The 14,222-nt window shown below is 34.4% G+C and overlaps 1 protein-coding gene across 6 annotated transcripts in view; it reads right to left on the reverse strand.

Moving 5' to 3' along the window:
• LOC108739101 (chromatin assembly factor 1 subunit A-like) overlaps positions 1–14,222 on the reverse strand; it is a 37,453-nt gene that overhangs the window by 14,840 nt on the left and 8,391 nt on the right. Inside the window, exons 1-2 of one of the 6 annotated variants that reach the window (XR_003230870.1) lie at positions 9,171–9,568; positions 4,767–5,094 (exon numbers count right to left, since the gene is read on the reverse strand). The exons of 3 other annotated variants lie outside the window; for them this stretch is intronic. The gene's annotated coding sequence lies outside the window, so the exon portion shown is untranslated. Of the gene's footprint in view, positions 1–4,766; positions 5,095–5,489; positions 6,030–9,170; positions 9,569–14,222 lie in introns of those variants that run through there. 2 more of the 6 variants (XR_003230869.1, XR_003230868.1) reach the window with 2 other exon arrangements.

Here is a 14,222-nt window from a genome sequence, read left to right on the forward strand (position 1 = left end):
GTCTTTTGTCGTCGAGCCTGACCGATTAACCTTATTTTTAAGGCAACTGAAACGAAGCGTTTTTTGTGGCTCGGTTAACAACTCATATTTCCAACAACGGCATTTAAAAAATCATCCAATTAACTAAACTGATTTGCTGTTACCTCCAAAATCTTTGATGAGACGACATTCTACGTACAACCCTATTAGCGAAAGATATAGTCAGAATAAGACCATTGCTAATATAGTCTTCTTTCAATCCAACAATTTACTATGGGCTCTGCCTTGTTAATTTGACTCAAGTGTAAAATCTACGAAACGATAATTTTTAAATTACATTGCGGGGACAGTTTCGGAAGGCGAGGCTCGCAATTAGGAATTGAATTGAGATATTTAACCACCCTATTCAACACATTTACAACCTATTTGTCAACCCTAATATTGATAAAATTAGGAATATTGTTAGATCTGTGGAACAAAACGATGATGGCATAGTCTTCTTTTGGTCTAACAATTTACTACGGGCTCTGCCTTCTTAATCTGACGCGAGCGTAAAATCTACAAAACGATGACTTTTAAATTACATTGCGGGGACAGTTTCGGAAGGCGAGGTCCGCAATTACGTATTGGATTGAGGTATTTTAGTAACCCGCTACAGCCTATTTATCAACCCTACTGATAATAGACTGGAAGGGAGTCATGAGTTATTGTTAGATAGATGGCATAAGAAGATGATACTGTTCTTTTACAAGTCTATATATAATTTATTGCAAACTGTGCCTTCTTAATTTGAACCGAGTATTAAATCTGGTGTTTCTCGATCACGTAGAAAATTATACCAAAGTACTTATCTAGGTTCTCGTCTATCATATTCGGTGTCATCGTTGCGTGATCTGCCAAAATAAGGAACCACTAAGCTCAGCGATACGATTCGCGATAAACACCTAAAGCAAATTACGCAGTAGATTCTAATTATAAATTATTATTAAAACCAGGAAACGGCTACATATATTTTAGTAACATTGTGGACAACGTGAGTTGTTAAGAAACGTTATTCAGGATCTCTCACTTCTCCGGTGACTCACTGAGATCGTCCAAATGTATTCCTTATTATTATGAAATAAAGTTTAAATTATATGGTCGTCAGTTAGTAATGGTAACAATAAAGGCAGCGAGGAGATAAAAACAACGAGTTAATGAGCGAAAGTTAAATAGGTAATGTTGCAATAACAGTAATCAGCAAGTACGAAGAGTACTAGTCCAAACCAACGAATAATAAAATCATTAAAAAACACGTATCCAATAATCCATCTACCATAACATGAGTAATCATATGAACGTAAGTTGGAGAAAAGAAATGAATAACCTTACTGAAGGTCTTCTAATAAACAACAAAGACTAAATCCAGTCTAATCTATTAGTAGACATTCACTGAAAATTAGTGAAAATCAACTGATTCGTTCTCAGAAACCATACATCCAATCGGATTGAAATTCTTTAATACAATATAATTGATGTGCTTACCGCCAATATAGATACCGATGACTATTTACATCAGTTATGCTATAACTATTTATGAACTTGTCAAAGAAAAACAAATCGATCATGCACATACTTATTTGGTGGCACTTGGAGTCAATTAAATAATGTACAATACCAATTATAATCGTAGGTAATGAAAGGAAACGTGACTGGAACCTTTAAAACATGTATCGTTAAATTTTTGAGTCTAGTTATTGCATTAAATACACCTACAAAGATATAACAGCCGTCATTCGACGAAATTTGTTAGAACGAAGTACCTACGAATTTCAACGTATTTTACTTTTCGATTAATGACACAATTCTTTAGAAAAACAGTGAGTGAACTCGATTTTCACGAACATCTGCCATGTGACATTGGTCATAATTCACGCCATTTTATTATACACTTAAAAACATCAACTGATTTCTTTTATTTGTTTCAAACGGTACAGAAACCTCATTATAAGTAGACGCATCCGTAATACTGTTGGTTTTAAGATCATAATAAAAACCAAAACGGCTTAAAATTTTATATAAATAGTAATCAGCTTATTCGAGTTCCTCATTTCGATTCAGATAATTACAAAACAAAGAGTAAATTATTTAGAACACTATTTCTTAAAAAATATATAGGAACTGTGCTTTGTACCTTCATAAAATATAACTGTGAAATAGTTAAATCTGGATTTCTTTTTCATGACTTTAAAAATATACGTAGTAACTTTTGAGCCAAAATACACAACATTTTCTTAGTATAATTAGGTCGCTTAATCATTTGAAATATATTACTATACCAAAATAAGATATGTACCTATTTAAGGACTTTGACTTCCTATTTTGTCTTGTCTTTTTTTACATCAAAAAATGGAACAGGGTAATTAAACGCATTACCAAACAACAAAAAACTATTTGGAGACAACAGGGTTTGGAATTAACAAGGGGAAAGAAAACTATACGACAATCTATTGATTTTCACACCATGTACATGTTTAATAATAAATAAACCGATACTGTAGCTATTATTTTTCGATATAATTATAACCCTTTCTATAAAATATCTTCCTCCTGATTGTTTTTTGACAAAAGAAGGTAAAAAAACCTCTGCAACGCATTTTCAGGACATGTACATATATGCAGAAATAATATATTATTTCCAATGTTAATTAAAATTAATCTATAAATAAGAATGAAGTACGTATACGATTTCGTGTGGCAAATTTGCTATCTTTAAATCGCCTAATAAATTATTACGATCACACACATTGCCAAAAGTGGATCGGCATTTGCCGATAATGGACGTAGCCTGGTTAATATAATTTCAAATTACCTCATCCGCAAACAGCGCATTGTACACTTCACAAATATATGCGCACCACACATTTCCCTACTTAGAAAAAGCAAGTCTTAAAAAAAAAAAAATGAAAGAAATCTTTGTTTTTAAATATTTTTAGTGCATATTATCAAATGTATTTGTAAAAAACAGCTGTCCATCTCCCATAATTTCTTGTCGCGACTTACACAACATGCGGAAGTTCCGCGGTTGCAGCCGTAACACAGATAAACAAACAAGAAACGTTTATCTTAATAATTAATATACTGTTTTTAAATTGTGTTGTGGTGTTAAGGGTAACTATTTTCTTACTGAGTCACCCATTTGTCGAAATATATATATACAAACATCGGCTAGTCTCTGCATAAATACATACACATTTCGTATTATGCTTATTCATGTCATACAAAACAGGCAGTTAACTTACAGTAACAAAAATTGCCAACACGAAAACGGAAAACCCACTCGAAATGATGGTGTATTAGCATAGCCTCGAAATACTTAGCAGCAAGAACTACAACAGAAGTGTAACATGACTACCGTGCACGTACATATATGTGTATGTAAATATATTACAGAACATGGGTAAAAGTATGTGTCCAGAGGTATATGTAAAAGAGAGACGTAGACTGATACTTAGTCAGATCGAATGTGTAAATGTGCAAGCAATGTTACCGGAAATGTAAAAATCGCTTAAGTACGTTACGGGTTTGACCAGGAATTTCAAGGGCGACTATAAACACATACAGATATGTAGCCACCAAGCAAAAATTTTTATCCTGAAAACCCACACACAGCCCACTCGAGGACGTTCAAAAAACTGCTTTTGTACTGTAAATTTTAACGAATACATCCATCGGTTCTACCCCCTTTCGATAATCCTTATTTCGTTTAACAAAACTTACTTTTAAACATATAATTAGCAAAAAATGAAATAAAAAACGAAAGTTAAGTTTCACATCTGCATCTCATTCCATCTTGGGTCCACGCCATATGGCCCAAGAAACTTGTGCACAATTTTTACTATCTAATTGCATTGTGTTAAAGGCACCTACGAGACCCCGTCTGCCCATTGTGGGCAGCCGCGTTGGTCGCACGACGGCCTTGCGCGCTTTCTGGGCGCGACAACCGTACTTATTGTAATCAGCCACGACGATGGTAATGTAGGGTCGTTGTGCCGCCCGCCAATGGACCAAAGACCGATGATACACCATCGTCAAACACCCACGTTCCCAACTCGAAAAGAATCCACAATATTGGTGACTATCTACGTGATAATTTCGCGAAATTGTAACTGGAAGATCTACAGCATGTTACTGAGATCTTCCATCCAATTGAAACACACTGAAAGTTCTTAAGCTTTTAGGAAAGCACTATAAGAATAGTCTTTCCATCTGAGCTTTTTTTAATGGTGCACATATCTAATTTATTAAAATGCCTTTCCTTTGATTTTTTTGACTATTCAGAAATATAACAAAATAAATTTTAATCATAATGACGTTTTACAAGAACGATAATGAAAATGAGTTTCGAATGGTACAAAAAACATATTCGATGAAATGATATTCTATTAGGCGTTATTCGATTCAAATATAAAGATAGTTAGTTAATGAGTTTAAAAGTCCTGACAGCTAACATCACATCAAGGTTTCAATCGACACGCTAAAGTGATTAAAACGTGCCAGGAACAGGAAAAAAGCACTACAATTTCAAATTCAGACATATGTATGGAAAAATTAGCATTTTTTTATGTACTTCCAAAATAGGATTTTCACGATCATACTTACTCTAACTACAAATGACAAGAAGGAAATAAAAGAATCCAATCAATCTAAATGAGGCAATTCTAATAAATTCTAAAACATGCATACCTATCTAGCAGGTATTTCTCATTAATAAAATAATNTAACACATAAAAAAATTAAATAATAACAATAAAAAAGAAACCATTAAGCACATTAAAACTTTCTAATATAATAAATATCTACACGTACTTTTCAGGGCTCATGTTGCACTTAGGTATCCAAGTTGCCATGGCCACATAGATAACAGGAACATCGGGAGGTTCTTCAGGAGAAGAAAGGCGCAAACGGGAGAAGTCTTGTAACGTTGACATTTGGTAATGATCCTGATGGTGGCTCAATTCGTAATGCATCGTTTACGAAACACGAGATTTTAAAGTACTACAAGTACTACTACACTGTTTCACTGTTTGTATACGTATTATTTCACTTTCACAATAGTTTGTGACTTTTTTACACCTTATTACGAAGACAAAAATAAGTTAGAAATGATTGAGACAATAAAATAATAGGCAGAAAACTTTGTCAGGCAATTTGGAGAGAGGCAAAGTACGATTATTTTAATGCCTCCATCAGAAAGATAAGAAGAATAATAGCATCGAGCCAATTAATTAATAATTGTTTTTAATTTTTCTCAATTAAGATGTTGGCAGCAGTATCTTCTACACGAATATCTTTGAGTGACACACCTTGTCCTTAAACTACATGTTTTACTGTAATAAGAGTCTTCCCGATTTTAAGTTCCAGATGAAGCAATATAATTTCGCTCAATTATTTGACTGTAACATTACTTTCTTTTTTGTAAATTACGATTTTATAACAACAGTGGCATAGTTATTCGTACACAAATATACCTTGTTGTTTATAAGTCTTATTATGCAGACTTTGATGACCGTAAAAGGTATCGGATTTTCTCAATGTGTGCAACAGCCTTCAGTGTAAATCCGGGACAAGGTGCATATAAAGAAGAGGCGACATCAAGAAGAACACGTACGTACATACATGATGTGTACCATTTAGTTTGTTACTTTTACATTAATTACGATTAACTGATGACTTTGCAATGGGCACATAAATGAAAGTAATATTTCACATAGAAATAACAAGTGAAACTTCTGGTTGCAGTTTTAAAAAATTACCAATTCCGAATTATTTAGAACTTTTGCAATTTTTGGAACGCCGTGTGATAATGAATTTCGCGGTTCAACGAACAAAAATATAATTTCTGTACTGTTTTCAACAAGACAAGTAAGATTAAATATAAAAATACTTACTACATCTCATATATCATCTGTTCAATTACAATTACTTCTTGTACCGGTAACTTTTTAGCAAACTTATGATTTACCAAACCATTCTTACCAATCTTGATACAATTGTCAGTATTTTCAATGCTAGAAATTAAAAATTTACACTATTTAACTAACTCAACCTAATTTAAATCAACTAATTACGTTACATCTTAATTTTTGGTCTTGATATTCCTTGTATAATTATTAAGAAAAAGGTAAATATGATTTGTTCTTTCTATTTTTAACAATGTTTAAGAAATGACAACACTTCCTGTTATAATTTTCCTGATCACAAAACCGTATCATAGCGTAATTAACCAACCAAGATGATACACAATGATTTATTCAAGCGGTCGTTGATCTGAATAATTGACAACTGTAATACCTTTCATTGTACCCCTCAAACATATACGATTTTTTAAAATCACAATTGTTTCTACGTGGGATGGGGGGCAACATCTTTTAATGATGAGATTCGTCAACAAGATTGGTTCGTTAACCTTTCCAATTAAGACGACCCAATACATATACGATAATATATCGTAAATGAATATCGTCCATTTTGCTATTGACTTTTTTATTATTAAGTTGTTACAAATACGTACAAAATTTGCATAGGTGAATAATTATGAACTCACACATATATCAAATAATGCCTTACTATTGCAAAATAAACACGACAGCAGTAGTAATGTGATTGCTTCCGCCAACATTTTTTATAATTCGCCGTTAATATAAATACATGCAACATTATTGAAAGCCAAAAAGACAAAATTATTGAACAATAATAAATGTTCTTGACATTTACACTAACGAATTCCAAAATAAGTTGCAATCCTTAAACTTGACTGTCTAAAAGACACGAAAAACAAATATATATTTTAGTTCTGGCCAATACCACATACTAAAAACTTGTTGAACACTTCGAAATTTGGACCACAATATTCTGGATACCGAAACGTAGTATCGGAGGACATAGATGCACCGATTTTCATTACAAACGTATACCTACCGCTAGAATATTAGCTCATTGACAATCAAATTACCAAATAAAAACATTAACTAAAGTAAAATTTCTTATAGTTAGACATACACAACGTGTCTATTTGTTTAGCCATGTTAAAGTGGGTCAATTTCGGTGCAACGCGATCAGATTATTATCTAACATTAAAAGGAGAAAAAAAAAACATCTAAACGGCGTAATGTACTGCCGTTTAATTGACAAAATGCAGCCTGCAAAAAAGCTGTGACAAAAACTGCGGCAGCAATGGAATTTTAGCAGTAAATAACTGAAGATAATTGAACGTCGTCATGCAATGGTGGTAAAAAGTTTGTCACGTGCTGCTGATCAGATAAGAACGAAAGTCGATGAAACGGCGGACCGCCGTACCACGAAAATTGAAGAAAATTGGACTGCAAACATGAAATTATCTTTCTCATTAAATAAACATTCTTCAAAATATCAATAACCATTATGGACTGTATCGTTAGAAATCGGAAAATCAAAAAATTTATTCTAAAAATGCGTACCCTGACCGTTAATAAATCATTGTTGAGACAAATGAATAGATTACCTACAAAAACTTCTCATTATTTCATAAAAAATATTTATTAACTGGTTAGAAAGCTAATAAGTAAATCTGCTATTAACATAAACGCGAAAGTTCTAATTCGCTTTAATTTGATAATAAATCACAGCAGTCCCAGTTTATAAAGTTTTTCTTTCGGAATTGGGAAAGGCAGTTACAGATTATGAAGCAATTACCTATGAATTTAATGTTTAATTACATTTTCAACTTTATCCCAAAGGGAAGCCAAAACTTGCGTCTTGACGAAGCAAAACTAATTATTATGGTAATTGTGACATTGTTGTAAGAAAAGTACCAAAGCACTTGAATTAATGAATTAGATAATCGTTCTCGCCGACTAAATAATGAATAAAAAGGGATATAATCTACGAATTCAAACTGGAACTGCTCGAAACTGCATTAGACCGACAAATTATTTATAAAGTACTTTTTTATACGAAATCGAAGTGTAGGCAATAATGACTCAAGAAAATCAACATTTATCAAAGTTCTTGGACAGGCGGGTTTTCTGCAGAACGGCGGCATCGGCGGTGAACGTAATTATTAGGGCTTTTATGTGTGCTTAACGCTGCCAGAAAAGGATCAATGCCGTGTTGATTTATGCCTTTTTCGATAAAACTGGGCCTCATTTTGTAATATATGTTTGCAAAAAGGGGAGCGGGCAACAGTGCCCACAATCACTTACAATTTTACGAGACGGTAGGCACTTCTGTTCAAATTCTTCACCTAATTGCTAATGTATTACCTAAAGACGTAGCCGTAACCCGTAATATGAATGCACATGGAACCAACTACATACCCAGATGGATATTGAGACCCGCGCACCTATTTCCAATTGTTTATTTCCAACTGAAATAGGCCAAAATTGCTATTTCATTAAATAATTTGAATAAACGAAAACTTGGGTCGAAAGTGCACCCCATCATTTATTTAAACGATTCAATTGTCAGTTACCTCCATACATTATGGTTGCTAAACGGTTTTTTAATCGTTTTAAAATTAACAATTCCATACTATGATACTACTGGTATCCTACCACCCACGTTGTATCAAGTTTTTTTGAACAATTCTACACAGTTATAACCTTGATACAAACACACTGCTTTTTACGAAACGGTGTTGCTTTTTCCTATCTTATGCAATTGATCATAATTTAAATGTATAAATAACTTTTTAACGCGGTAGTGTACGGTGCAGATTTAGAAGCAGGATTGCCATCCGTGGGCAGATGTTTGATTCTGTGAAAATTCTGTAACAACATTCATACACAAACGTCCCACATTGACCTAAGCTAATGAACTAGTATAATAAGTTCCCTATTATTGTAAGTATACTGATTTAGTTAATTCAGCCTATATTTATTCAAGTTTTTTTCTTCCTAAGTAAATTAAATGGCGCTTGACTTTAAAGTGTTAGCGAATAAAGGAATGTTGTAAACAAAGACATACAAATATTAGGACATAAGGAAACCTTTAAAAACTCTCGCAATATTTTCTTAGATGTTCAAAAATAAAAAGCAACTAAAAAGTTTGTAACAAATTGCGTGCCAGAATTTCCAGGATAATTTCAATTTAAATGGATTAAATTAAATTAAAATCAATCAACATCCCCTTCATGGGGGGTACGCAATAGACTGCAAAAAATTATAAAATACTTTGGGTTGTTTCCTAAGGACACTACCACACAAAAATCACCACCAAAACCGCTTCGGATGATGAACAAACGGAACACAGAACAGAACACCTACACTATTACGGAGCATGTACTCTATACAAACTTTGATCGACCACTGTGGGTCATATCTCATATGTGAATAGCCGTAAGTACCATCAAATGGATGAGTACTGGTACTGGGGTATTAACACATGACCGCTTCTATCTAAGTACCATCGACGAAGTGAAAATCCGCGCGTGTTGACCAAGTCGACGTTCAAGTACAGACTGACTATGAAAAGAAACAATAACAACAATAACCAAGTAGAAGTAGTACTGCTGTACATACATATATATACATAAGTACGTACATACACACATATATGTATGCACAGCCAGTACTTGCTTGTTCTTCTTCTTCTTGTTCTGTCTTTCGCTTACACGTCCGTCTGTAAAAAATATGCAAAACTTTCACGCACACACGCACCACTATTTTTATTTGCTACGTTTCCTAACTTTATCAAATCGCGCGATCATCTGCGAATGTGCGCGGATTGTGGTCGTTGCTATCGATCGAGATCGACGAAAGGCGATCTGCAGACAGACGCGCCAACAGACAGACAGACAGACGTCCGACTTATACATAAATCTACTGCTGCACACCAAAACGTTTCGCGGCCCCCCCAGTGAAAGTAAATAACAAGGGAGGTCGAATTGTACAGACAATAAAATGACTAATAANCCCACAGTTTTATTGCAATAATAGGTACCACTTTAAGGCACTTTATTACATATATGGTATGATAGCCTTCCATCATCCACTCGTGATGAACAAAGGGGTTGTTTAAGGAAGGTATGTAGGGACTGGTTTCAAATGATAAACAATCCAGAATAAAAGTTTTTATTTTATCAGTTATTTACCTTTTCGATTAATAATAATTAATTAACTTGCACTTGCCAGACTTCGTTATCAGGTATTTGTTTCCGATTTAAAAACATTAACTTGTTGTTACATTGTACTTACTTGAACAATAATTGCAACTAGCAATCAAACAACAATGTTACGCATTACCGAATCATAATATTTACAAGCAACAGTAATATTATGAATACTTTCAGAGAATACGTAAAATTACTGATTGAATTTAACAATATCGTACAGACAAAGAAGCAGCAACAATGCCTGCAAATATAATTATCAGCAACAATACGTTAGTGGGTTTATTATTTACATATTTTTGATCAACCATTATCAGTTGCATATACTTTTTTGTATAATTAACAGTTGTTTGACAAGCAACAATTCAGTAGGCAACAATAGATTATTTACCCGCAGATAATTATTATTAGACATTCCTTTAAACGATTGATAACTTTACAGTTTGTTTTATTGTTATCTGCAATACACATATTTGAAGGGACTTTTAATCCTGCTATCAGTTAAATAACCAAAATTATCGAAACAAAGTTTTCTTTCGATCAAGACCTCTCGAACATAATACTCAAATTCTATAATTTCGTTGACAAAAGAAAATTTAGTAAGTAAAAATAAATTAACACGGATTAAATAGTTTAAAAATAAACTTCGCGATTGACCCGCGCTACAGAGTTCATGGCATCGGAAAATCCAATTATACCTATGGTCACCGGGTACAAACAATAAGATTCCTCTCTTCAAGGATGGATGATAGGTGATTCATCCGGTGATGGGACGAAACGTGACGGTTATTGTTTAAAGGGTCGAAACGAGCTGCATGACAGACGATTACAAACCATAGTACACACTATGTATAGTCAGATGAAAGATAGGTATTTGACCCCCTAAAGAGGAGACATCGACAGAAAGATTCGATCTCCAAGTTCAACAAACTTCGCGACAAAATTGCCGCTATTATATACACATTTATACATATCCAGTTAGCGTCCCAACGCACACATTAACAATGACTAATGAAATTTCATCAAGTTTGGAAATGTCACACAAACATCCCACGCTTTAAAGTACGTACTTGCATGTGTTCGTCGTGTTTAAGTACATTTACACCGCATCTCTGTACGCGGATTTAAAATGCATGGGCGTTGTCTCTATAGGTACTACAGAATATATTATTTATGTAAAAACGTTTTGTACTGATTAATAAGCACTTTCTAAGAACACCGGCCAGGGTTGAAAAACGACGTAGGATTAAACAGTAAAGGTCCTTGTGGTTTATAACCGCTGAACAGTTAATTACTTCGTCCGTTCGTTGAGTGTAATGACCAGACTTACGAATTACTATATTGACAGTAAATGACAATAACAATTAATCCCGTAGGTACCTTCATGGCAAATAAAGTAACCAATAACACATTGACATCTGTCGATTAGGGATGAGGGAGGGATTGAAGCTGAAAAGTGGACTGATTCGTATCTGATATGGATGTGGACAAGTGGACAATCTACATCGAAGATGGAAGGACTTCTGCTCGACGCAGACAGTCCACATCGAAGATGGAAGGACTTCCGCTGGATGTGGATAATTCACATCGAATATAGAAAGACTTCTGCTGGATGCGGATAATTCACATCGAATATAGGAAGACTTCTGCTGGATGTGGACAGTCCCCATCGAAGATGGAAGGACTTCCGCTGGATTTGGACAATCCACATCGAAGATGAAAGGACTTCTGCTGGATGTGGAAAGTCCACATCGAAGATGAAAGGCCTTCTGTTAGATGTGGACTGTCCACATCGAAGATGGAAGGACTTATGTTGGATGTGGACAGTCCACATCGATTATCCGGTTACAACGGAAACTAGCAAACAGGCAGATGCTATTCAATTTCATTCTGAATTGTCATCATTAGGTTATCAGTTCAAAAACTATATGGTAGGTCATACACCTCTACTCCTTCCTTTCCCGGAAAGCTTAGAAATCAATACAGGACTATAAGGTAATGATCTATTGTCAAGACTCAGACAGAAGCTGTTCAATTTTGAATTCCTTTTGTACAATCACCATCGGCTTATAATGGGACATATTGAAAATAGCAGTGTGTTTTCTTTAAATAAACTGAAATAACTGTTGTATGACGGTACATAACGTGATTTTTACCACGAAATCACGTATTAACTGTTTATCGATCACGATCCAGATCTTTTTTATCCGTTATTAATTTTACGATGTTTTGGTTGAAAATGCGTTAAATAATGAAAAACCCGCTGACCGATGAGTAACTATACAAAATCGCGACGATTTTTTTTGTTGTTATTCGTCAGGAAGTAACGGTCTTAAAAAGAAAAAAACAGTTTCACACAGCGATAAAAATTAAGCGGTAACGCAAGCATATTAGGAATCAACGAGTGGGAAGTTGAGATATAATTTGCATTTTTATATGTACACTTTTTCACGATCACAAATTTACCTGTGTATTCAGTATGTCCCAAATCAAAGTTACACGGCACAGATAAAAATGCGAATCGAAAATACAGGCGTGGAAAAATTGGACACAAAAAAATGGACACCCTATTGCATAAAGTTTCAAATATCTCTACGTTTTATTCCTGATTCAAGTGTAAAGGCCGTCGTTGGTTGTAGTTGCTTCCCAAAGTTTCGCGAGCACGAGCTTCTTCAAAAATCTTTCATCTTCGATGTGGACTGCCCACATCTAGTAAAAGTCCTTCCATCTTCGATGTGGACTATCCACATCCAGCAGAAGTCCTTCCATCTACAATGTGGACTGTTCACATCCAACAGAAGTTCTTACATCATCGATATGGATTATCCACATCCAGCAGAAGTTTTTTTTATCTTCGATGTGGACTGTCCACATCCAGCACAAATCCTTCTATCTTCGATGTGGATTATCCACATCCAACACAAGTCCTTCCATCTTCGATGTGGATTGTCCACATCCAACAGAAGTTCTTCCATTTTTGATGTAATAGTACAGGCAAAAATGCGAATCGAAAATACAGGTGTGGAAAAATGATGAAATTATCAACGATTAGAAAAAAGCGGATACCCTTTTGCATTGAGTAAGTTAATAACGCTGAAGCACAAGGATTACCAGGAGTTCTTATGTATTTTCTGAGGGACATACTGTATATACATATACATAGAATTATATGCGAGACATTTCGCGGAGAAAAGTCGACTGGCACCATTGAAGAAATATACCTTTTGCAAAAACGGTTTCAGACGTTTAAGCAAACATTTAAAATACAATTGCATGTTTTATTTACCTTGGTACACCCACCTTATATGAGAATTATAATAAATTGAAATTTTTATATCACAAGGCGTAAGTCGGATTCCAATTTTATTAGAACTAAAAAACCTTTACTAATGCAAAAAGTAGACTCTCGTTACCTCTTATACTTAAAGTTACCCTTTGGCAATTTAGGACTTATTGTCGTTATAACAAAAAAAAAACAACGTGAAATGTGTTAGGCTTTTATTTAAATTCGCAAACATTAAGCAATAATCGCACAACGGTTCTTGTTAACAGTACAAATAATACAGCAGTAAAGAGGTAAAAGTAATAAATGTTGACCGCATGCGACATTTAGAACTGTCAGATACCAAAAAAGCAAAAAATTATTACCAATTTCGTGTCAAAGGATCTGGATCAAGGACTTTCTCGGTCGATTTGCATAATAAAACTGGTCTTTAAAGAAATTGCTAAATACAGACTTTACCAGACAAAAGGAATTACATATTTAATCGCTTTCGGCTTTGTTACGAAATTATTGAAGTATCCCAATTAAAAATGCAGCATTTCTTTACCAACCAGCGAAAATCACAGCCATTATCCATACGTCCCATAAGTCAATAAGATTCTATAATATCGATAATCGCTTCCATAATAGTTTTACATCACTGCTCACGATTAGAACCATATTCACTGATAAAATAATTCGAAGTGGTCTGTGTTCTGTCGAAACTGCCAGACACGGATCGCGATTTCGATCTTTTTGGATCTCATCAGCGCGTCGCAGACAGCTCCGACAGAACACAGACCAACCTTTACCTGCTGTCTTAACAGCGCGTTTTAGAAAATACCACAAATG

The sequence above is a fragment of the Agrilus planipennis genome, unplaced genomic scaffold (genome assembly GCF_000699045.2).
Source record: "Agrilus planipennis isolate EAB-ADULT unplaced genomic scaffold, Apla_2.0 scaffold163, whole genome shotgun sequence".
Lineage (NCBI taxonomy): Eukaryota > Metazoa > Arthropoda > Insecta > Coleoptera > Buprestidae > Agrilus > Agrilus planipennis.